The 23,204-nt window shown below is 46.8% G+C and overlaps 1 long non-coding RNA gene and 1 other non-coding gene across 2 annotated transcripts in view; one reads left to right on the plus strand and one right to left on the minus strand.

The window, feature by feature from the left end:
- The window catches only part of LOC115247616 (uncharacterized), a 59,704-nt gene extending 55,391 nt beyond the window's left edge, over positions 1–4,313 (plus strand). Inside the window, exon 2 of the long non-coding RNA XR_003886666.1 lies at positions 3,869–4,313. This is a non-coding gene — a long non-coding RNA (uncharacterized lncRNA). The remainder of the gene's footprint in view (positions 1–3,868) is intronic.
- Positions 4,314–7,642: 3,329 nt separating this feature from the next.
- Positions 7,643–7,761, minus strand: LOC115247789 (5S ribosomal RNA). Its single transcript, XR_003886887.1, has one exon. It is a non-coding gene; the product is annotated as a 5S ribosomal RNA (ribosomal RNA).
- Positions 7,762–23,204: the final 15,443 nt, after the last annotated feature.

Raw genomic sequence — 23,204 nt, forward strand, 5'->3', positions numbered from 1 at the left:
CTGTTTGCGCTACGTGAAGCCGACTCCAGCGACCATAGTTAAGAACATTCCGGGGGCCAGAGCGGGCGACATAGAAGCAAATTTACGGCTGCTGGCGAGACGTAAACGTAAATTTGGTAAAGTTATTATTCACGTCGGAGCCAACGACACCCGGCTTCGTCAGTCGGAGGTCACCAGAATTAACTTGGAGTCGGTGTGTAACTACGCAAAACGATGTGGGACTCCGTTGCATTCTCTGGTCCCCTCCCCAATCTGGCCAGCGAGGAGATGTTTAGCCGCATGTCGTCGCTGTCACGGTGGTGCCCCGATAACCAGGTGGTCTTTAGACAGTTGGAACACTTTTTGGGGAAAACCTGGTCTGATCAGGAGAGACGGTGTCCATCTCACACGGGATGGTGCCTCTCTCATTTCTAGTAATTTGGCTAATTTTTAGACCCAAAGTGACCTGACAATCCAGGGTCCAGACCAGGATGCAGAGTTGTGGTCTTACACACCTCTCTGCTGCTTCCATAGAACCCTCATTCACCAACAATAACATATTTAACACTATAGAGGTAGTCTCTGTTCCACGGTTAAAAGTTCCCCAAGCACAGAGCAGGGGAGCGGTCAATCACCATAATCTTATTAAATTAATACCAAAGTACAAGTTGGAGAAACTAATATCACAATTAAGTGTGGACTGTTAAATATTAGATCTCTTTTGTGTAAATCCCTGTTAGTGCACGACCTGATAGCGGATCATCACATTGATTTATTTTGTCTTACTGAGACCTGGCTTCAGGAGGAGGAGTATGTTAGCTTAAATGAATCTACTCCTCCTACCCATCTTAATTATCATATTCCACGTGTTACTGGTCGAGGAGGGGGAGTGGCAGCAATCTATCACTCCAAGTTATTAATTAATTCTAGACCAAAACATGGCTTCAGTTCATTTGAAAGCCTGACTCTTGGCATCACTCATCTGAGCTGGAAGACAAAAATGCCACTTCTGTTTGTAGTTGTATATCGGCCCCCTGCTGGGCCACATTCAGAGTTCCTGTCTGAGTTCTCTGATTTCTTATCTGACTTGGTCCTTAGAACGGACAAAGTCATTATCATTGGAGACTTTAATATCCATATAGACGTTGTAAATGACAGCTTTAGAAATGGCTTCATTTCATTACTCAGTCAGTTGGTTTCCTCCAGCAGATAAACCAACCAACTCATAGCTTCAACCACACCTTAGATCTAGTCCTGACTTATGGTGTTGAGGTAGAACATGCGTCAGTGTTCCCTCAGAACCCCCTCCTGTCAGATCATTCATTGATCACTTTTACATTTATGATTAAGGATTCTTCTATGCTCAGAACAAAGTCTTACTATAGCAGATGTCTTTCAGATAATGCTGTAGCTAAGTTTAAGGAAGTGATCCCTGTGCTGATCCCAGGACCACCGTGTCTTTCCCCAGGGATCAGTCATTATAATCTTAGCCCTGCTGAGGTTGACTCTATTGCTGAAGGTGCAGCAACCTCACTGAGAATCACGCTTGATTCTGTTGCCCCCCTGAAAAGAAAATAGTAAATCAGAGGAGGTGTGCCCCTGGTATAATTCACATATCAGGACCCTCAAGCAGAAAGTGCGAAGACTGGAAAGGAAGTGGCATTCTTGTAAAATAGACAGCTATCATGTAGCCTGGAAAGACTGTCTATAGTTTACAAAAAGGCCCTTCGCAAGGCTAGAACAGCTTATTTTTCTTCTTTAATTGAGGAAAATAAGAGCAACCCCAGGTTTCTTTTCAGCACTGTGGCCAAATTAACTAAGAGTCACAGTGTTTTAGATCCACGTATCCCTTCTTCCCTTAGTGGTGAAGACTTCATGAGCTTCTTCACTGATAAAGTTCTAGCTATCAGAGAGAAAGCTAAGCAGGCCATCCCAACAACTGGATCATCACCAGATGTGCTGACTGTGGGAACATACAGGTTCTCCAACGAGCCCTTAAGCTCCTTCACCCCTATATATTTTTCTGAGGCGTCATCGCTAATTCAGAAATCCAAGACCACCACGTGTCTTTTAGATCCCATCCAAACACACCTGTTGAAGGATGTTTTACCATTGATAGGCAGATCTATCCTGGACCAGATCAATGGTTCTTTAGTGTCAGGTTATGTACCCCGGTCCTACAAGGTGGCAGTGATTAAGCCGTTGCTTAAAAAACCATCACTGGATCCTGACGTATTATCAAATTATAGGCCGATATCCAACCTTCCTTTTATCTCTAAAGTTCTAGAGAAGGTGGTGGTGACTCAGTTACTGGAGCACCTGCAGAGGAACAGCCTGTTTGAGATGTTTCAGTCAGGCTTGAGAGCTCATCACAACACAGAAACAGCACTTCTTAAAGTCACCAATGATCTTCTCATAGCTTCCGATCATGGACTGGTCTCTATTCTGGTTCTGCTGGACCTCAGTGCTGCTTTTGATCCAGTTGATCACAGCATCCTGTTACAGAGACTGGAACATGTGATTGGGATTAAAGGGACAGCACTAGACTGGTTTAGATCATATTTATCTGATAGATACCAGTTTGCCCATGTCCATGGTGTTCCCTCCTCATACAGTAGGGTTAGCCATGGGGTTCCTCAAGGTTCTGTACTTGGACCAATCCTCTTCACCTTGTACATGCTTCCCTTAGGGAACATTATTCGGCAGCATGGGATCAATGTTCATTGTTATGCTGATGACACTCAGCTTTATTTATCCATGAAACCCAAGGAGACAGAGAGTTAGTGAAGCTCCAGACCTGTCTTAAAGACATAAAGTCCTGGATGTCTTCAAATTTCCTCCTCCTTAACCCAGGAAAAACTGAGGTCATGGGTTTGGTCCTGAACTTCTCAGAGATAGATTAGATCACATGATCACTCTAGATGGTATCTCATTAACATCTAGTCTCTCTGTGAGGAATCTAGGAGTAACTTTTGACCAAAATCTCTCCTTCAACTCACACATTAAATTAGTCTCTAGAAGTGTCTTTTTTCACCTCAGAAAGATCAGGAAGCTGCTGACGCGGCATGATGCTGAAAAGTTAGTCCAGCATTTGTTACTTCCAGGCTGGATATTAGAGTTGAAACAGAGCAACCCAGCAAAACCCTGCGTGAATCAACAAAAGACACAAACACAGGTACCTTGCAAGGGAGAGCGAGCAGCAGTTCACTCTGGAACACCCTCCGTCGCTCTGCTGCTCCCTGCAAATCTCCTTCCTTTATTCACATCAGCTCATTATCCATGTGGAATTTTCACCTTCTCCTAAGATGCTTTTAGGGTTTCAGATAACAACCTCACAGTAAATCTGGTGCTCTGGACAAGTGTACTAAATCAAGAGAGGTGAAAAACACTGTTTCTTCTCCATGCACTTAGGTGCTAAACATACAAATGCATTTAAATGATAACAATGTAATAATTATTCTCTCTTCACATACACACACATTTGCTGTAGAAAACACTGATAATGAGCACATTTGACATTAGGCCCCTCACCTGAACATTTCAGTAGGGTTGATGTTCACCTGTTTCATGTCAGTGAAGACATCAGAGGCATGGAACCTGCATCCATCCTCACTGGCAGCCAGTGTTTGGAGTGGGATCAACTATCAAAATTCAGAACCAAAACATGTCTGTGTTTGAACCTGTAGCCTCCTTTTAGCTGAGCTGGTGGTACCGTCACTACTCACGTACCGTTACAGCTGCTACGCGGACATTTGGGGGTTCTCAAAAGGGGCCCCGCTACCTGCTCCACTAGTTGCTGTAGCTCAGAAACACGTCTTTAGCTGTCTCCCGTCTGTAATGTCCAGATGGGACAGTTAATGGATTAATGGAGAAGCTTTCTGTGTTCCAGCGCAACGGTCGGAGCAGGGAGTGCATCTTCTCAGAGACAGTGCTGGAAAACAATTACACAGCTCTGCAGAATGCTAAGGTTGAAGGCTGGTACGTTGCCTTCAGTCGGAAAGGGAGGCCCATCAAAGCCTCCAGGACAAGGCAGAACCAAAGAGAGGTCCACTTCATCAAGAGGCTCCACGCAGGCCCCCCTCCCTTCCCCAACATGGACCAGAGCAAACACTTTGAGTTTATCTGCTTTTCAGCCACAAGTCGAGCAAAGCGCAACAGGAAATCAGGCACCGTTTCCTAACAGCGAGACAAAAGGAGGCAGATATATAACAGATCCAACTTTATTTTTGTATATTTTCATGCAAAACTGTACATTGAAATATGGCTTTAACACAATAATTGTAATAATATTCCTGTAAAATGGTGATGTGTAAATAAAGAAAGAATAAAGGAAAGTGACAAATTGATTTTGGAGGCTTGTTTCAGAGGTGAACAATGATGGTGAGTAAGACACAGAGAGGGATGAGGAGAGGGAAATCTCTACCCATATAAGCTGTGATCTTTTGAAGACAATTCAGATCATTTCTGTTTGCAGTATCCTGCACGGTAGGAAATCTGGAACTACTTTATAAAACCAACACTGCCACCTGCTGGACATATGGTGCCTTTACATTTAGATTTATCTATTTAAATGACCACGAAAAGAGAACTCTGAACATCATAGATTGGCCAGAGATGATCAATTGTCAGCCACAGAAGCAGGAGACGTCCACGCATTGTTACTAACAATGCACAGTGACTGTGGTGGGACGTGGAGATGCTGGGAGACGTTTGGTGGAGCGTCTGGTCCAGTAGGAGGTGTTTGGAATGAACCAGGGTCTGGTCCAGGAGGAGGTGTTTGCAATGAACCAGGGTCTGGTCCAGGAGGAGGTGTTTGGAATGAACCACTGTCTGGTCCATGAGGAGGTGTTTGCAATGAACCAGGGTCTGGTCCAGGAGGAGGTGTTTGGGATGAACCAGAGTCTGGTCCAGGAGGAGGTGTGTGGAATAATCCAGGGTCTGGTCCAGGAGGAGGTGTTTGGAATGAACCAGGGTCTGGTCCAGGAGTAGGTGTTTGGAATGAACCAGGGTCTGGTCCAGGAGGGGGTGTGTGGAATGAACCAGGGTCTGGTCCAGGAGGGGGTGTGTGGAATGAACCAGGGTCTGGTCCACGAGGAGGTGTTAATAACCTGGTTTGCAGCACAGTGGATGGACTCATCTGTTGCTCCTGCTGTTGCACACTGGCTCTGCTCTTGCTCAAGGTCATCAGCATCAATGTCGCACATGCAGCCGAAGCTGCGGGTCGTTGTTTTGAAGGCCTGAGGCGGAGCCGTCGTTAACACATGTAACTCCTCGCCGCCCTTATCATTGCGTTGGGGTTTTTGGATCTACCTTCGGCCTCTGATGGTCACCTGATGCCTCAGTCACCATGAAGGCAACGGACAGCGGCTCAACAAGAGTTGACTGGACCGGTTTGGACGGCTTTGACCCATCTGGAGTGTTTTCCTCTCCGCCTGTGCTCAGTCTGTCCAACGCCACACAGGGATGTGATTCAAGGGTGGGCCCGACACCACGTGTTGGGTTCCTAAGAACCTCAGGTTCCTCCTTACATCTGCTGTCTCCTTTAAGCTCTGCATCCAACCATGCATGCTGGGTTCCTGCGGTGGTGTGCTGCCTGTGCTCCACCATCACCGTCCTCCATCCACTGTAGTGCAGGATGTCTGACAGACTGCTGATGTCACTGTCGATGTCGCTGATGCTTTCGCTGTCGCTGTCGCTGTCTCTCCACTCGTCAGTCTTAACAGCAGCACCCCATCTTCTGCAGCCTGAAGCAGAAACAACAAAAAAAGCCACTGCCATGACCACAAACACTCTAACAGTCATGAACAGATCCGTTCGCTGCTCCAGCCTCATGGAGAAAGAGGAAAGTTCTGCCTCGCCCCCTCCCCAGCCCAGAATAGCACAGGTGAGGGGCTCACGCCCCCGCCAATCATCAGGGCGTGAGCAAGGCCCAGTTAGGCTACAGTTTGAGAGGGGCCGGCCCATGCGTGACTTGCATCAAACCAGCCTAACCCTCATGTGCATGAGCCCCGCGCACGAGTCTGCCCTGACACGAAGAAGCGCCACCACATTAGCAGAATTGGATTCATATGGAAAACATTTAGACTTTGGTAGAGCTGCCAGCAGAGCTCAACTTGATCCCAACCATCAACTCCCAGTTACTGACCCACTACCTCCAGTACAGAGAAGGCCTCTACAGGCAGAACCATGGTGGTGCAACGGGCTCACCAGTATCTCCCATAGTGCCAGTCTACAGTATACTGGGAGAAGGTTGAAACCCGAGCCCGACATCCTTCACAGGAACCGGCCCAAGCCACTGGTTCAGATATGTGGACGACACCTGGGTCAAGATTCTAACAAGAGAACTGAAGGCATTCTCAACCACACAGATGATTACGTCACATTCATCTGGCCTTCCTGGACTGTGCGCCCCCGTCGTTCCACAATAGCGTTGCACGTGTATGCAGGCCTCTCTGTGTGGTTATACTTTAGCAGGCAGCATTATACGTGGGTAAATACATATGCCAGCTCCAGGATCTTCAGCTGAGATCATCCAGTGTTTGTTGTATCAAACCAGATTAAAATTGTGCTATTCAGCCACCTATTTTATTTTAAGAGTGGATTCAGAAACATTCTAAGGAGTAATAAAGTGAGACTCTACAAGGCAAATGTTTCTTTTTTAAGGCTCTTTATATGTGATGCAATTCCACACCTGTATTTCATCCATTTCAGCCATTTGGTAACATGAGCGGCAGAAATTGCATTCTCCAGTTTTGCCATGTCGTCCGGCAACAGCAGCAACATGGAGTGAGAGCTGTTAAATGGGAGGTGAAGGACCGATGTGTTAAACATCTGGTCACGATAGGTTTCAAATCTCTTCTCAATATTCATCATCTGAACTGGAACCTGAAAATTCAAAGTTTAAGTGCATTAGTGCATCAAAGTGCATTAGCATCAGCCATTTATGCAGTGTATGGAGATAAGTCCAGGGCCCAGGGGGGAGCCCAGGGGTCCCGGGCCCAGGGGCCCAGTGTGTGAAACCTCTGGGGCTGAACGAGTCCAGCAGCCTTGCTGGCCACCATTAGACTTTAAGGAATCAATACAATAGGTAAATTACACACCCACAAAATAAAGTTTTCTATGTCCCTATTCAATAAAGAGACATTTCCAGTAACCCCATGATCCCGCTTTCTAAATTGCAAGTAGCAGATATGAACAGGGAAATGCTACGTTATCTGCTTATTCTGTTACAAATAATCTGATGAGATAGGTGGGGAGTTAATTCAGTTGGGGATAGACAGATGGAATATTAGTGTTGTTAGTATGATACTTGAGTTCTTTAGATATTGTTTTCAATTCACGAATCTGCCGCCTTGAGTTGGCTTTTTTGAAGACAGAAATGTTGACAATAGTGTGGACCAAAGTGGGAAATTCAATTTTATTTAAACACAAACACACACACGCACGCACACGCACGCACGCACACACACACACACACACACACACACACCACACACACACACACACACACCACACACACTCATAAAATATTAAATCTCAAACGATGTACAATAGCGCAACATTAAATCTCAATGTTAGAAGTACTTAAGAAGTGAATTACATCTGGCTGGATAATTATCAGGAACACTGGCGGCCTCTGCTGACCCAGTGGAAGAGTGCAAAAAGCTTACAGCACCTGGTATTCCCAGGCGGTCTCCCATCCAAGTACTAACCAGGCCCGACCCTGCTTAGCTTCCGAGATCGGACGAGATCGGGCGTTCTCAGGGTGGTATGGCCGTAAGCGAGAGCAGGTGCAAGAAAATGGCCTTTTGAAGTTAATACACTCAAACTTATTTTCTTGAAACACTTATTCTGGTGGAGGTTGTCCATTTTGCTTTGTCACAGTCCAAACCTCAATGTTGGAGCAGCCTCCAATCCATTTCCCCCAAAAAGAAAAGGCTATATAGCCTATGAGCGCCATATCATCAAATCTGCCTAGAACGGCTCTTGGATGAGAGGTGAAACGCCTTCAAAAAAATCAGAGCAGATTCAACTCCGATAAATGAAATCAACTTAAAAGCAATGTGCCATGGCCGGGAGCTAAACGGCCCTAAACCGTTTCCCATTCATTTTCCATGATAGTGCTAAACCACTACGGACGCAATATATTTCCGGCCGCTATCATCCCGTGGCGCTGTTCTGCCGTTTCTATGAAGAGCGGCTCCTCTCCGGAGGATCGGCCATTCTTGGTTCATTCTTTGGTAAACTTCGCTGAAGGTAAGTTTGGGCTTGATTTCCTACTAAATTAATGAGGAAACTTTTCGTAATTGTGCATAGGCTGTGGTCAATTTTGTCCTAAATTAGCAAGGAACGTGTTATAATTGGCCCTAAATTATAATGTACTGTATTTGTCATGCTATAATTTACTCATATCTTGTCAAGCTAGTTTTTCATAAATTAAATTACACGATAGTGATGAATGAACTTGTCCATATTTTATATTCAAGTAACCGATTTACTTGTCGTGGCACTGAAATCTCGGTATTATTATTATTATTACTATAATTATTATTAGTAGTAATATTAGTAGTGGTAGTATTACATTTTATTACATCAAATGTGTGTTTTTGTTTCCAATGTCTTTGAGAGGGGATACTGTCCTCCTGCCCCCCCCCCCCAACATGTTCTCTCACACACATACACACACACAGACACACACAGACACACACACACCTACACACACACACACACACACCATCACTTTCCAGTCTTTTCCTCACTAGCCACACCAGGTACTGACCTTCTGAACTCCTGAATCGACACCCCAACAACCTTGATCTTACACTTTCACACCTACATGATAATTGCATGTGTGCGCACACCCACAAACACACACACACACACACACACACACCACACACACACACACACACAGAGCTTTACGCATGGTACCACACTTTATCTTTTACTGGCCTAAGATTCCTTTGATCACATTTATCAGGTGTGATGTGAAAAATGGGTGGAACTGTTTTATCAGTGTCTAATAAAAATGAGAAAATTAATAGACATTTTTCCTTTATGTCAGCTCAACATGCAGAAGCAATTCGCCTTTTTCCCTGGGAAACTTCGGGTCGTGTTCCGCAAGGGGCCTCTTGTGTTTCTCCTCCAGGAGCCATCTGATGAAGCCAAAGTCTGCGGCCATGAGGAGGACCTCGTACGGCAGAACGCTTTGGCCGTCATCCGACAAAGAGGGGGGATCCCTCAGATAAGATGGAGGTGCAGGGAGACTATGTCCTCCTGTTGGGCCGGAAGAGGGGATGGAGTGACTGCCTCATCTGAAGACGACCAGCTGGTTGGATTTGGTGCCCGAGCCAAGAGCAGGTGGAAAGAGATCTGGGACAGCAGAGGTGATGGCTATGCTGATTTTGTCATAGGCAGGCGCTGCGTTCCAGGTACACGAATGTCCAGGTTGCAGCAGAACCTGCTGAAGAGGCAGCAGCCCACCACATCTTCCACACCTGCTGAGCATCCCATGAAGGCCCCAGCTGAGCCCCTGGGTATGCTCATTCCTTCATGTGACAAGTTCAGCTTTGGGAAAAGGTTTTTTTTCTTTTCTACTAATAACCTGTAGCCGGTATTTTTGTCTTTAACACAGCCATGGAGGAGGACGTGGAGATGGAAAGGGGATGCTGAGCATCCATAACTCTGATCTGCAAGTCCAGAGCTGTAAATACACCGTTACCACATTTATTTCATGTCAGACAAACAAAGTCCATGCCGTATCTGATTTCTATTGTTTTTTCTTTTCATCTGTGTGCAGATGCTATGCCAGTAGCAGCAGCCGCCCTGCCGAGAGTGCCACCAGGAGCAAAGACAGGTTTCTGAAAATAGGTTTCAGAGCTGGAGTTCCGTTCCTTTCCATGAAGAATTCCTCTCCAAATCTGAAACTTATCTTATTATTTTTGTGTTCTTGATGTTCCGGCCGAGTTCCTTTAATATTACTCTTCATATGTTGGTGTGATAATAACCGTCGTGAGGACTATGAATTGATCCGTGCAATGATGAACTGATATTGACTATGAGGAGGAGGGTAAGTGTTTGTTTTTGTTCTCTTTGCATGCTTCGTTGAAAAACAGTTTCCTTTTCTTTTATTTAGGGCTGATGAACAACCTGATGTCTCTGTAATGTCCAGCTGACTGTTCTTTCCATGTCCAGGGCTGCGGTCCTTGCAGATGAGTTTGTGTTAACCCACAAGAATGTTTTCTCCTCCCCCCTCCACTCTGACAGATTTTCTGCTTCTCGAGCCACCAGCTCCGAGCCCAGCCTTCCCCCCTGGAGAAGGTTAGAGGGCCCCCGTGGTCCCAGCCAGGGACCCGTGAGTGTAGTTATTGCCACAAAAGGGGCCACGTCATCGCTGACTGTCTGTCGTTGAAACGAAGACAGCAAGCTCCCGCAGCTGCTCAGCAAAGGAATGTGTGCCTGGTTAACAGGGTTCGTAAACGGACTACTGAACGAGCTAACGCCAGAAGTGATAAACCAAATCCTTGCTTCACCCCTTTTACTTCAAAAGGCTTCGTCTCATTGACTGCGGGGATGACAGACCGTAAGGAAATTACCCTGCTGAGAGACTCAGCCGGTTCCCAGTCAATCATTAAGGCTAACATCTTACCGTTGTCGTCAGCCACATCTTGCCACGCTAGTGTTAAAATTCGGGGAGTGGGGATGGTTAACATGCTCGCGCCACTGCACAGAATCCATCTTCAGTGTCCTCTTCTTAGTGGATGGTTTGAGGTTGCAGTTCTCCCAGACTTGCCTGTCCCCGGTGTTGATTTCCTTCTCTGTAACGACATTGCTGGAGGACAGGTGAGCCCAACACCAATAGTTGTGGATGTCCCTGTTGTAATCAATGCCTCTAGTGAAAACCAAGAGTCTCCTAAGGTTTTTCCAGCCTGTGCAGTCACGAGGGCCCAGGCTAAGGAATATGGGAGAGGTTCTGTCTTGTACCTTGGTCAGCAGGTTGGCGGAGGACAGGTGCGCCCTGCGGATCTAAAGATTGCAGCCATTACAGCGTTTCCTGCCCCAACAACCAGGCGGGAGTTGCGCCGATTCCTTGGTATGGCTGGATTCTACCGTAGGTTCTGCAAGAATTTTTCCATCGTGGCAGCCCCATTGACTGCACTAACCAGTCCTCAAAAGCCATTTGCTTGGTCCAGGGAGTGCCAACAGTCCTTTGAGGATCTCAAGAGTCTCCTCAGCTGTAACCCCGTCGTGTCTGCTCCCAATTTTTCATTGCCATTTAAGTTGGAAGTAGATGCCAGTGCTGTCGGGGCTGGAGCCGTCCTTCTACAAGAGGATCCCCAAGGTGTCGACCATCCTGTAGCCTACTTCTCAAGGAAGTTCGACAAACATCAGCTCCGGTACTCGACAATCGAAAAGGAGACGCTTGCACTGTTGTATGCTCTGCAACATTTTGAGGTCTATCTTGCCTCTAGCGCAAAGCCTATAAAGGTTTTTACAGACCATAACCCTCTTGTTTTCCTCTCAAGGATGTATAATAATAACCATCGATTAATGCGTTGGTCTTTAATCGCCCAGAATTACAATTTAGAAATTAAGCACAAAAAGGGGTCCGAAAACGTTCTTGCGGATGCGCTGTCTCGTGCACTGTAGGCAGGAATATAACATTGTCCAAACCTTGGGTTGGACTTATATGGGAGGGGGTGTTACGTGTCTGGAGTTGTTGGTGTTTCTTTGTGTTCTTTGTTGCTGGTAACCTCCCAGAGTGGCGCCATCCAGAGGCTGAGAACTGGTGGAACACCGAAAGGCAGTGCTGGTGACGAGGAAGATAGACACCACCTGTGGACTTCGGGGGTAGCTTAGGATTGGCTCCCCTGTGGCTGTCTGACCAATCACCAGCGGAGGCCCGCTTTAAAGGCTCTCCCCCCTAATTTCATGGGGGCTCGCTCTCTCGCTCAGTGTTGGACAGGGAGAGTTTGTGGAGGGCAGGTGGGACGAGGTAAGGACGGGGTACCCCATACATTGCTGCACGTAGGTTTTGATTGTTAGTCACACTAGGTTATGGGCTGTGGCCACCATTGTGTTTTGATGTTTTAAGATGCCCCGTTTTTTGACTTTTGTTTTGGCACAGACCCGTTTGTTCCACCTCTCCCTCCACTCTTCATGTATGCACGTGTGTTAAGAAAAAGCACAATTTTGATAAACTGTTTTGGTCCTTCCCTGGTGGCTTTTTAGTCGCTACGTTAACCCCCCTCAAAAGGGTTAAACGTAACAAGTAACAAATGTCATCAGGTGAAGTGACTGTAATTTCTTAATAGCAAGTCTGCACTTGTTTTCAGGACCTGACTCTTGCACGGCACAGACCTCTGACGGCAGAGTGCCTCCTTTGACGGACTCTACCCAAGACCAAAAGAGTGGGATGTTAAACCATGTACATTTCCCCCATTCCGTGGGGTGTTGAACAATAATAAAGTGTCCCGGGGTAATTCAAATGGACACGATTCTTTGTCACTGACATGGAAAAAATCTGAGGTGTGAGCTCTGGAATGAAACCAAGTGTCCGAGGCGCGTGTGTGTTTCCTTGTATCGTGTGTTTATATCATGTGAGGGCGGGGGCACTGAAATTGTCTCTTCAGAGTAATGATAACTTTATGTGTTCAACTGTCTTCTTTACTTTATCCTAGTTCCCATAGCTCCTGTTCCCATGCCTGTCCCTGACCACGACATGAGCAAGTGGATCTTGCTCACAACATCAAAAGCTGTGGATGAGGACGGAGCTTCAACAACTTGGGTTGTGGCCTGGGTCCCGACCAGACCAGTGCATAACCCTGGGAACGCAATTTCTTTTGGCGTCTTCCTCCTCAGCCGGAGCTACTGGACATGGTGGCTGAGCTCCCGTCCCCCAACTTTTTTCAGCTCCATCCATTTTTCATTTGGAAGCCAGAGAGCCACATCATGGTCAGGTTGAGGAACAATGACATCCTGCCGTGCCTCCATAGCTGTCCTCGTCCTCAGGTGGTCTCTGCAGGCGTGGGCAGACCTCGAGTGATCGTCAGCGTCCGTGGCCAGTATTTGATTTTCCTCGCGACTCTGCTGCAAGGCCTGTCGCGGGAACTGGTCCGCTGACAACCCTCCATGGGTGGAGAAGCTGCCCGTGCGCTTTACTAACCTTTTGCCTGCATTCCTGACTCACAAGAAGGCTGCGTGCAAGTCGGTAATGGATGAACTGCGGCGTTCTGGCAAGTCACCGACCGATATGGCGAACCAGGTGAATGAGCTCATGCACCTCAAGTATGAACGAGCTCACCTGGCATATCTGCACGCTGTCCAGAACGTCAGGGAGGCCGAGGCTGGGGCGTACGGACAGAGAACCATCGGCCAGTACGTGAGGATGGAAGATCGGCCACGAGCTTTCGGGCCATACGAGGACCAAGAAGGTTGGGGTGGGGCGTCTGTGTCCGGATTCTACCTGACTGACTGCCTGCTGGATGAGTTCAAGCGTCAACAGCCGTCTCTGACCAAGCTCCTCCAGGGCACGTTGGGGCAGGTTTTCAGGTGGGACCACACGAGGAAGATGGCGAGGAAGGTGACACTGGCATCTGGAGCCATGTCCAGTTTCGCAGTGATGAATGAGAACTGGCTCATTGTGTCCTGGGTGATGGTTCAGGCTGAGACAGAAAGGTCCCTGCATCCGATGTAGCAAGGAATGGCCCAGAGGTACAGCCACGCTGGGGTGGAAAAGGCCGGCTACCACTGGATGGACAGGTGAGATCAGCCATCTTCTTTGTTTGCCGTCATTCAAACTGAAAAATGCTCCATGCTAACCCTAACCCTATCCATGCTGAAGACGTGGCGCGTTCAGAGGGTTCACATCCTCCGTGGTTGCCTCAGTGACCCAGAACTGTCTGAGGGGATAATGTACAGGGACGGAGGGACCCTTCAGCTAAACCACGTAGCGGGCGAAGGTGCCAAAGTCCCCGTCTGGATCCCTGTCCGTGGTACATCTCAGCAGGAGGGCTACCATTTCCAGCAGGCCCAGTGGGTCACGGGTACGCAGGTCTCCCCTGAACTGTTCCGGGCCCAGGCCATGACCGGCGTTGTGCGGTGGAACTTTCAGCGACCGGTAGACATGAAGAAGCCCGGCGCCGTCCTCCCTGCTGTCTTTGACCCTGCCTCAATGTGGGAGTTGAACTCTGCTTCCATGGCAGTGACGGGACAAGACAAGTGCCCTGCGTTCACCTCTCTGACAGAGACACTGGAGAAAGGTTTGGGCTGGAGTCCAGAGAACCGGGCTGCCCTCCGCTCCCTCTGGACTGGGACAAACACAAAATGCAGAAGAGGGATCGGCTTTCGGCTCTCGTGCCCCCTCCCGCTCCAGACGATGCTCCTGGGGCAACACCTTCCTCCAGCGGGCAACAGCGACTGCTGTGCCGTCGCTTCCCCCTGCGCCACCTGTCAGCTTCCATCTCTCTGCTGCTGGACGTGTAAAGGAGATTCCAGCAGAGGATGACCAGGATCCTGAAAGATCAGTGGGCGGGTCAACCATAATCGGGTTTTTCAGAGCGCCATGTTGGAATTAAGGCCTTCGAATGATTGAAAATAAATAGATTTAGTTAGGTTGTGGTCAGTGTATCTCAATCTTTTGATGTGTTAAATATTACACTTTCTGTTATTAAGGGATGGATATTAATGTGTTTTCTCAATAGCCCATATCGCGATAATATGAGTTGCTAAGGATGCATTATTGCTTTGTTTGTGTTCCAGACGTCTCTGGAGCTTTGCCCCTGCCGCTGAAGTCCTCGCCGAGGAGCGCCCGCACTGGACCCATGAAGACTGGTGGTGGAGTGTTTGTCTTGGACCACACACGCTGGACTCTTCCCATGAAAGACGCTATTGATAGTTTGCTGCAGTATCATCATGGGGACAAGGACATCCTGAGGCTTGTGGATCCAGACTACGCAGACACGGTCCATCGGTCTGCGGCCGATCCGAACAGCTTGCTCCGCCCCACAACCAGGTTTCACATATCCCGCTATGTGAAGCATCTGGCAAAGCTGTTGAACACCAGTTCTTCTCTGAACACCAGCCCAGAGAAGCTCCTGGAGACTCAACAGCTGTGGTACTCCTTGACAGAGGGGAGCAAAACAACCAGCGTTCCTGTAGTCACCATGGAGACGGCTGTTGTCACTCCTCCCACAGCCGCCCTGCCCACGCCTCTGACGCAGGATTCCATTGAAAAAATTGTGCAGAGAATTCTAGAGATGGAGCAGCAGCAGCAGCGACCAGAGCAGAAGATGAGACAGACGAAACCCTGTCTGGCCTGTGGACAGCCCAAGTCTCCGTATGGGACGGGTGGATCTTCCATCCACTTTTTCTATCAGCAGGGTCCTGTTCGCTACTTCTGCTGCTCAAGGAAGGTGCATCAGACTGATGCTGCTGAGGGACTCTCTGACCCCAGAATGCCCTTTGAACAATTTGCCGCGTCAGAGTTTTTCCAGAGGGAGCTGGAGGCCACCAAAAAGCGTGTGGAGGACAAAGCTCAGAGACAGATCGGCTGTGTTTAGCTTCATGATGGCGTCTCAGATGATATTCTTTCATTACCGCCACCCTTTCTCCACACAGAAGACACCCAGGTTTCCCAGCTGCCTCCGTGAACATGTGCTCCCACTCCCACCTTGTTTGAACCCCCGGTTCTCAGTGTCCACCTTCCCTTTTGCCATTTTATGGGGATCTGAAAGTTAACTTTTGCTGTTATGCTAATGACTACTGATACATAATGAAATGAAGCCACCTCCCGCTCAGACTGTCACCGTTGCATTGTGGGAAATGTAGTATTGGCCTGTGTAAAACATCTGCGGCCTGTGGGCCAGTTCTAATAATAAATCAATATCATCCCGGGGGCCATAGAAAACCCTCGACCTTGACTCTGACATATGAGCTTTAAATGATTTCTTTTGACTCCCATTTATTTAACTGTTTGGATATCATCTTTGCTAGTGTGTGTGTGTGCACGCTCTATGGAACTGGCATAAAGGATGTTAAAATTAGTCTAAATTAAATAAAAATCATCCATTCATCATTCCCAACAGGCGGTGTTTGATTAGAAACTCTTTCTGAACTCTGGTGCTCTGAAACATCTCCGCTTCCATTTTCAGCTGTTTTTATTCTCAATAACATCAAATCATCCATCCATCCAAATCGTGGTCCTGTTGGACCACCAAAGGACAAACACTTTCCATTTAGCACGGACAAAAAAACCCAAATCCTGTTTAGCAATGAAGCTGTGGGGAGAGTTTGAGGAGCGTTTCTGAGGAACACGCTGCCATATTGGGTCCAAGCTGCTGGGGTTTTTGTTGTTTCCAGGTGAATCGGTGGGCAGCGGCGTTACCGCCTGTCTCTGCCCCCCCTCTCTCTCCCCGTGGTCGTGGTCACGCCGGGCATCTTTACTGGTCCCGTTTTAAACAGGTTCTGTTGGGAACAGGTGTTCTCCAGAACTGTTTTTCAGGCTGCTGTGCTGAAGGGCTGTTTTCAGTAGCAATAGAGGCCAGAGTGTGCCTGCTCCATATGAAACCCCCCCAGGCCGTGCTTTCCTCCTGGCTGAGCCATAATCAGTTTCCAACAGAACGAGGACAAGGGGTAAAAGCGCCACTTTAAAGCCTCCACGCCTCAGAAAACATCCACCTTTAGGATGCCTGACTTTAGAGGATCGCAGTTTCGCTCCGAGCACAAGAACAAACATGTTAAACCTCAGTCCAAGAACATCTGACCTGAATGATCAAAAAGCTTCAGCGTAAAAAGATGGTGGAGAGAAAGCTGCTGGGAGGTTCTCAGAAGAGAAGTGGCATTAAAGCCAGCTGGAAGAGTCCAGCCTGCTTCCTGCTCCTCAACCAGGCGTCTCCACACCAACACTGAGGGAACACGGGCTTCTGTTCTTCCTTCTTCTCTTCTGACTATTGTGTGTTTTGATGAATGCAGCATCCACTCACTGTCCCTCCCCCCCTCATTTACACTGCTCCTGGTTTCACATGCTCCTCAGACAGATGCAACCAGAGACACTGATGCCGTCAGACAATAAACCTGAGTGTTTTTGTGTCCGGGTTATTAACATGTTCCATGCTTTTCCTTCTGCAACAGTTCATCACACCTGCTCAGGGAAACCTCGGTGTAAAGGAGGTGAAGCCGTGCCTCAGTGACTCTACTTTGCTGTTTTAGAAACTACAGTTATTAGATGAATATACAGTGTGCACGTACGCGCACACGTGGTGTATAAACACTTAATACACGCCTGTGCGTGGGATGTAGACTTTTAGTACTTGGGTTCATATACTTTTTAGTATTTTGCAGATACGTGTCTGTATATAAACCAGATCCTCCTGTAATAAAGAACTAAAGGCTGACTGTTGTCACGTGACCTGTCTCCGTCTGTGTCCGATGATGGAACCTGCCTGGAACATCTGGTCCACGAAAAGCAAAACAGCTCACAGAACTGGTCCAGTTAGAGACCCAAAAATGACAATAAATAATGAAAATGTGTGACGCAGTAGAAACAGTGGAACGAACTTTCTATTGGTCATTGACATTTCAGTCGTCATCAGAATTCATCAAAAATATTCAAACCAACAAACTACAACACAGAACCGCAAAGTTAGAGCTTAAAGGGAGCGACAGGTGAAGATTTAAAGCTCAACGCAGCTGAAGAAGTTCCAAAAGGAGAACTATCATGTGATGCTTTACCGCCACCCGGTGGACACGCGTGGCACTGCAGACAATAGTTAAACGCGCTCCGACACATTCTGACCTCTGCTGCTCCTCCTGGACTCCAGGGCTGCAGAAATATGCTGCTTTTACAAGTCTTTCAAAATCTGAAGCATCATAAATCTTATTTAGTTAACGAGGTTGAATAATGGTGGAGAATGGTGTCCGAAAAGCGTCTTATTTTAAAGTGAACAAGAACAGTTCGGTCCACGTTCACAGAGAGGCGGAGAGACCTCGAGAGAGTCCAAAACAAGTCCGCTAGGAAAACTCTCCAAAATAGTCAAGCCACAGAAGTCAGGGTTTGGCGATGAGGCCGAAAACCCTCCGCCGCTGGCAGACGGGAGTTCTGTCCTTAAATCTAACGGGAGATTGAAGAGAGACCGCAGGTGCGTGTGTCTGCGGGGCCACTGTGGCTGATGAGCGGCTCCTCCACGCCCCTGCAGGTAGACACCAGCAACAACGGTCCCAGAAACTGGGAACCCAACAAACCGGTTTTTCAAAGTATTCCTTTCAGACTAAGCAGGAAGACTGAAGACCGACAAGGTGAGTGGAAACGAAGAGTATTATTGAAAAGAATTAACAGTTGTGTTTGGAGATAAAAATCAAGATTTGAATCAATGAGACTTCATATTTAGTTTTAGCACAAAACATCGTTATACATTATAAATGAATAGGGCTTATTTAACATTCTTATAGTCTGGCTTTAGTTATAGTTGAATAGTCTTTCTAAGTGAAGTTTAGTTTATTTTTCTGCTCTTTGCTACTGATCCTAAAAGAACTTTAAACCCTCCCAGAATGCTTTAATGGTAGTAATATATACGCCATGAAGCTGTTGATTAGGTTTTAAAAGTGAAAGTATTCTGTTCAGACGAAGCAGGAAGAGCGACATTTTGTGACAGGTGAAAAGCTCATCAAGTTCTTAGAGTTGTTCAACAGTCCAGGTTACAGCTGGATATTTTGGTATTATTTAAGACAATAAACTTTAAAAATAATTAAATAAATCAACACAGGATCACAGGACACCAACAGGATTTTGGGTTCATGTTGCACGTTTTCTCCCAGTGGTTTATTGTTCTATGTTGTGGAACCACTGTGAAAGAAATGCAGGAGTGGGTGTCATTTCTTTCATCTATTTTAAATAGAGCAGTGATCTTTGAGGACTTGGATCATAGAAATAATTGAAGAGGGGAACAAAGGAGGGAAGTTAAAAAGTCCTGACTAGCATGTTTATGTAGCACCAGATAATTTAGTGGCTGAGCTGAAGACAGTCCTTTCACCATGTTGGCCTGTGGAAAACCAGTGTTGTCGGCCCGATGGACCAGCGTCCCCGTCGTTGCCGACCACCGTTGGCCACCAGTTGGGTTTTGGGATCAAAGTGGGGGCGTTTCCTGTATCCGGTTCTCCTCACGGATCCATGACTACAACATGTTGCTGCAAGTGCAGAGACGTTTGCTCTGGAAAGAACTTTAGAGCACATTCAGTGCTGCAGGATGAGGGGCTGGAAAAGGTGCCAGTTTTTTCTCACTGCAGGGAACAGTTAAAAAAAGCAGCTTAAACTCTGAAAACATGAAAATATACAGAGACATCATTGATTTATTGATTCAGTTGTTATCCAGAATGGATTAGAAATGTTCCTGTTTGAAAAATGCAGTGAATTGGGATTATTGAACTCCAACCTCTACAGATTATTTACCTTCATCACAGTCTCATCACTATTTCTGATGTTTCCTCAGGATGGACGAGGACAGAGCAGAGTCCACAGTGCCCAGCTGTGTGTCCCTGAAGAGTGACCAGTCCAAGATCATATAAACTTCAGAAGTTCAGAGGAAATGTAAGAAAACTAAAGCGTGATGATGTTTGTGTGGCAGCTGTTAGTCACATTAACAGCAGCAGGTTGTGAGTTTATTATTGGAGATGTTTAACACTTAAACCTCAGACAGTCATATAGTTACAGACTTAATGTGAATATTGTTGATTAGAAACAAGAATCAGGTTTAAACTGAAAGATGAATTCAGACATAAATGCTGGAACAATATTGAGTCTTGATCAGGCTCTTTCATCCTATAAATCAAAGGACTAATAGAGATGTGTTCATAGTGAGAGGGGGGAGCACATCCTATCAAACTGGGACCAGTCAGCTCCACCAGGAGAGTCCTCTTGTTCACAATCTGGAAGCAGATCTGGAGATGCTGAAATGAAGCCCAAACAAAGTAAAACTGTTCAATATGAGATTTAACTTTGTGATTGTCATGAATTTGTAGTTGTGTTGATGATTTATTATAGATGGGAAATCATTGGTTACTTATGTTTCAGGAAGTGATCTGCAGGAGGTGATAGAAGGTCATAAGATGAGTCTGAAGAGAAGATGTGAACATGTGACTGAAGGAACTCATGAAGCAGGAAGTGGAACCCTGCTGAACAAGATCTACACTGAGCTCTACATCACTGAGGGACAAAGTGAGGAGGTGGACACACAACATGAGGTGAGACAGCTTGAGAGAACCTCCAAGAAGAACATCCAGGACACTCCAATCAAGTGCCAGGACATCTTCAAAGTCTTATCTGAGCAACAGAGACACATCAGAGTGGTTCTGACCAACGGTGTCGCGGCGTTGGAAAAACCTTCTCAGTGCAGAAGTTCAGTCTGGACTGGGCAGAAGGTTGGAGAACCAAGACATCAGTCTGGTGCTCCGCTCTCATGGAGGGAGCTGAACTTGATCAGAGATGAGCAGCACAGTCTTCTCTCACTGCTTCATGTTTTCCATCCAACATTACAGAAGATCAGAGCAGAAGATCTGACTGTCTGGAAACTTCTGTTCATCTTTGATTGCCTGGATGAAAGCAGATTTTCACTGGGTTTCAACAAGCCATCAGCGTCATCTCTGATGTCACACAAGTATCGTCAGTTGAGCGTGCTCCTGGTGAACCTCATCCAGGGGAACCTGCTTCCCTCAGCTCTCATCTGGATCACCTCCAGACCTGCAGCAGCCCATCAGATTCCTCCCTCGTGTGTTGACAGGATCACAGAAGTACGAGGCTTCACTGACTCCCAGAAGGAGGAGTACTTCAGGAGGAGGTTCAGTGATGAAGATCTGTTCCAAGAGAATCATCTCACACATCAAGGCCTCCAGGAGCCTCCACATCATGTGTCTGATCCAGTTTCTGCTGGATCACTGCTATAGTTCTGGAGGACATGATGGACCAGAGACCAGAGAGGAGAGCTGCCCCAAACCCTGACTGACCTCTACTCAACACTTCCTGAGGGTTAGATAAGAGGAAGAAGCAGAAGTATGGAGGAAAGCAGAGACCAGAGGAACTGAACTGAGGCTGACTAAAGAACTCCTTCTGAAGTTGGGTCGGCTGGCGTTTGAACCATCTGGAGAAAGGAAACATCATGTTCTACTCAGAAGACCTGGAGCGATGTGGACTGGACGTCTCCGAGGTGTCAGGTGTACTCAGGAGTTTGTACAGAGATCTTCAAGAGAGAGAGTGTGATCTTCCAGAAAATCAGTCTACTGCTTTGTTCATCTGAGCGTTCAGGAGTTTCTGGCTGCCGTCTACATGTTCCACCCGTTACACCAGGAAAGACACAGTGGTTATAAGTCAGTTCCTAAGAAATATTCTAAACCAATCCGCTTTTTCCTGGTTTGCTGGGTTGTTTCCAAATACGATCCAGTCACATCTCTTGATGACTTCCTCGGGAGAGCACTAATGAAATCTCGCAAAGTGAAAATGGCCACCTGGGACTTGTTTGTTCGCTTCCTTCATGGTCTCTCTCTGGAGTCCAATCAGAGGATCTTGGGTGGACTGTTGGATCAGAGGAACAGCCACCCAGAAACCATCCAGAAGGTCCTCAACAACCTGAAGGAGGTGAACAGTGATGAAATCTCCCCAGACAGAAGCATCAACATCTTCCACTGTCTGATGGAGATGAAGGATCAGTCAGTCCATCAGGAGATCCAAGAGTTCCTGAAGTCAGGGAAGAAATCAAGAGGGAGACTGTCAGAGATCCACTGTTCAGCTCTGGCCTACCTGCTGCAGATGTCAGAGGAGGTTCTGGATGAGCTGAACCTGCAGCAGTACAACACCTCAGAGGAGGGACGAACGTCGCCTGATTCCAGCTGTGAGGAACTGCAGGAAGGCCGTGTAAGTAAAGATTTTTGGGGCCGGACATCGGCGTTTAAATCAAGCGAGTGGATCATGTCAGGTAGCCACTACCCCCTCCAGTGGTCATTCCTTTCAATTCTTTTATCTCCATTGCAGCGTCCATAAATTAAAAAAAACAACAATTCATCCAGAAATGTTCAACACTGGCTGGATATAAGTTCCAAAGGTCAATCCAGACCAAACCAACATAAGGCAGGAAATAATAGGAGCCACAAGTTAACTGACTATCATGAAATTACTGTCATGTCATTAAGTAACTTTTGTTTGTTTGTATACATCGTATTCAAACGACAGAAAAACACATTTTAACTAATGACACGTGACTATTTTTGCTTCATTTGTTCAACGTAAAAAACAGCCGGCCTCGTTGGTTTAAATGGGTGTTTTAAGGTCTTTGTGGCGGTTCCGTTTGGAGCCTTTATGTGACCCACAAAGTTTGTTTGAGCCTTTCCACACCCGTTAGGTGGCAACTTCATCACTAGCAACAAAAGGTGCAGTGTGAAAATGATTTGAAGGGAAACAGGCAGATAGAACAGAGCTGAGGGGCAATCGATGCAACCAGAGACTCTGATGTCATCGATCGGATCGCTGAATTAAGACTTGACGCACGCCTCGTACAAATTGGATGAAATGCAAAATATCCAAAGAGCCGATAGACAGATAAAAAGATGCACGTTTCTTTAAAACCATTTGCTATAATCATTTTTAAATATTGAGGTAATTATGAGCTGTTCTAAAATAAGACAATGTTGAGAATAATTCAGTTGCATTTCAGATCTGATGGTCGTTCAAACTGTTGCCTCTACGGTGTTGAATTTAGCTTTTCCAGGAAATGAGCTACATTTGTGTTGAGGTAGATTCTCAGATAAGTTGATTAGAAATCCCAAAGTTTGACTCACTATTTTTGTTTCATACACAACAGACTGCCTGGTAGTTTTCTTTTCAACGAGTCATTGGGAAGTTGTGGCCTCAGCAATGACGTCAAACCCTTCTCATCTACGGGAGCTGAGCTTAAGCCGAGAACCAAAGCCTGGACAGATGCCGAGTAAAGTTACTGTCTTCTGCCAATGATGCATCCAAACTGCAGACTGGAGACGCTCAGGTCAGGAGGCCCTCTGTTGGTCTTTTCTAAAATTTCTTTACATTTTCTGCTTTTCTCTTCATTTCATATTTAGAAATGTGTTTTTATTGCCCCATTTATTCCTTTTCCAGGCTGGTGGCACTGCAGTTATCAGAGATCAGCTGTGGACTCTCTGGCCTCGGCGCTGAGGTCCAATCCCTCCCCATCTGAGGGTTCTGGACCTAG

Source organism: Takifugu rubripes, chromosome 21, assembly GCF_901000725.2.
Source record: "Takifugu rubripes chromosome 21, fTakRub1.2, whole genome shotgun sequence".
Classification (NCBI taxonomy): Eukaryota; Metazoa; Chordata; class Actinopteri; order Tetraodontiformes; family Tetraodontidae; genus Takifugu; species Takifugu rubripes.